Raw genomic sequence first — 3279 nt, 5'->3', positions numbered from 1 at the left:
GCTATCAACACAAGTACATGCCCAGCCATGAGAATGGTATGTTACAGTTATCTTTATAAAACTGTGTTTGTTTGGGTAGATAAAGATCTAACAATGCCCACCAGGGATCTATTCAGCCCAAGTGCTGGTGAACATGTGTGCTTCAACTTTGTAAATGAGTGCAGCAGTTACGATAATCACCCCAAGTTCTTCCTGGCACTTCATCCACTTCCGTGGAGAGTTCTGAAACTCTTTGTTCCCTTAGGCTGTGCATCTGAGGCCCTGTGTTCTGCTAAAAAAGAAGTTGGAAAATATGTTTTGAATCTTCTTCTCTGAGTGCAGGCACCATTATTTCAGCAAAGAGGATGGACAGCAAGAGCTCAGGGATCAAGAATCTGGTTGGGCAATTATGGCCGAGTTTGAAGTAAGAAACTTTTCACAACTTTGGCTGATGAAAACATTCTACTTCAGAGGTGGCCACTGTAGGTGAATTGGGAGAAGAGCTGAAAGTCCCCATGCCGTGCACACACGGGAAAAATAAGGTGGACTATTCTTTTCCAAACCACGTCAACGGATGGGATCAACTCTTCATACTGACTCTGAGTGTTTCTGAATTTTTATATGATACAGAAATCTGTATTTGCAAAACATTATGATGTCTTCACCCAATAGATTCCGCTTATTTCCCAATTTGAAAAAGCCAATAGTCCAAGGAGTGGAATAGCTGGGTCTTGAGGAAGCCCTATTCCCATTTTTCTGAGAAAGCACCAGATAGCTTTCCAAAGTGGTTGTACTAGTTTGAATTCCCACCAGCAATGCAGGAGTGTTCCTCTTTCTCCACACCCTCGCCAGCATGAGGTGTCAGTTGAGTTATTGATCTCAGCCATTCTGATGGGTGTAAGATGGAATCTTTGTGTCGTATTGATTTGCATTTCTCTGATGACTAAGGAGGTTGAGCATTTCCTTAAGTGTTTCTCGGCCATTTGATATTCCTCTGTTGAGAATTCTCTGTTTAGTTCTAAGCCCCATTTCTCTATGGGGTTATTTGGTTTGGTGGTGTTTAATTTCTTGAGTTCTTTATATATTTTGGATATTAGACCTTTGTCAGATGAAGAGTTGGTGAAGATCATTTCCCAGTCTGTAGGCTATCGCTTTGTTCTCTTGACAGTGTCTCCTGCCTTACAGAAGCTTCTCAGCCTCATGAGGTCCCATTTATTAATTGTTGATGTTAAGGCCTGGGCTGTTGGTTTTCTGTTCAGGAAGTTGTCTCCTGTCCCTATGAGTTCCAGACTCTTCCCCATTTTTTCCTCTAACTGGGTTAATGTCTGTGGTTTTAGGTTGAGGACTTTAATCCACTTTGACTTGAGTTTTGTGCATGGTGACAAATAGGGGTCTAATTGCATTTTTCTACATGTAGACATCCAGTTAGACCAGCACCATTTGTTGAAGATGCTGTCGTTTTTCCATTGAATGGATTTGGCTTCTTTGTCGAAAATCAAGTGAGCAAATGTGTGTGGATTCATCTCTGGGACCTCAGTTCGATTCCATTGATCCACTAGCCTATTGCTGTGCCAGTACCATGCTGTTTTAATTACTATTGCTCTATAGTACAGGGACATATGTTCAACCATGTTCATAGCTGCCTTATTCATAATAGCCAGAACTTGGAAACAATCTACATGTCCCTCAATAGAAGAATGGATAAAGAAACTGTGGTACATTTACACTATGGAATACTACTCAGCTATTAAAAACAAGGAATTTCCAAAATTTGTGGACAAATGGATTGAACTAGAAATTGTCATAATGAGTGAGTTCACACAGAAGCAAAAAGAGCTAAATGGTATATACTCACTTATATTGAGACACTAGTCCAAGGTGTATGTCCCCATGAAAAACTGTACCTACCAGGATAGTGGGTAAGAGGGGAGGACATCCTATTGAGACTTTAGGTGTGAGAAGCCTGGGAGAAAGAGGAAAAGAAGGATCCAGCGGGTCCTGGACAACTACAGGCGAGTCCAGGCCCTGGGGTCCTCCGCAAACTATGGCAACAGCCAAGGAAAAAATAGGCAGTAAACCTCGAACCCCTACCCAGACTAGCCGATGGACAGGATATTCTCCACTGGTGAGTGGAGAAGGAGATCTAACTTTCACACAATCTCTGGTGCCCCATATTTGAACATGTCCCTTGGATGGAGATGCCTGGTGGCACTCAGAGGAAAGATAATAGGTCACCAAGGAGAGACTTGATACCCTACGAGCATATACAGGGGGAGGAGGTCCCCCTCAGACACAGACATAGGGGAGGGGAAGGGAGTAGGGGGGAAGTGGGAGGAAGGGAGGAATGGGAGGATACATGCGATGGGCTAACAACTGAGATGTAATATGAATAAATTAATTTAAAAAATAAAAATTTTAAAAAAAGAAAGAAAAAGCCAATAGACCTGATGCTTTCCTCATGACTTAATTTCAGAACAAATATCACTTCCCTGCTTTATAGTCTGAGATTTAAACTTCTCAACGTCTACTCTTTTCTTTTATCCTGTGTGAGTCTTTGTGTAGACATGCCTTTATGATCCATCCCTGAATCTAGAGCAGTTTTCACCTAATATACTGAAAGGAGTTATTCTGAGCAAGGATCTGCTTCCTAGGCACCAGGAGTTTAGGGAAATGAAGGTACTGTATATTGTGATATGGTAATGAAAGGATGCTCCCTAAATTAATAGACACTAAGAAAGGATGGGTGATGAGTGAACAAAAATCAGCTGAGACAACAATAAAAAGTACCAATGATAAGATGTGTTGAGAGGTCAGACTATAGATTGGTGGGACTTATTTTTTGTTCAAATTAACAATATGAAAAGAGCTCATCATAGCCAAATCCTGTCTATTATAACACTGTAGGTAATGAAAAGTCAGAGTGAAACCTGCTTCTCAGTAACTCAGTTTAGTGCAATTGTTGGGAATATGGAAAATCTCCATGTCAATCAAATAAACGCTGATCCTCCCTTAGACACATAGTATTAAATCTGCAGAAGAGGAAATCAGTTGAAAAATTCCTCCCGAAGACTTTTTTATTCAGATTAACCATGAGATTTAAACACTTGTAATAGGGGAATGTCTGTTGGCTTAGTTTATTAACAATTAAACTTTATTATACAACCCAACTAGCATATACAAGAAGGAAAAAAAGGTTAAAGGGACAGAAGATTAAAACCTCCTGGAATCCGTTCGGCAGGACGGGTCCTTAGGTGTCTCAGTCCCACGAGCTGGTCCGGTCCTTTCCTCTCTCTCCACGCC

This window comes from Acomys minous (assembly GCF_964271855.1).
Source record: "Acomys minous genome assembly, chromosome: 20".
Lineage (NCBI taxonomy): Eukaryota > Metazoa > Chordata > Mammalia > Rodentia > Muridae > Acomys > Acomys minous.
Note: the sequence above shows the minus strand (reverse complement) of the source record.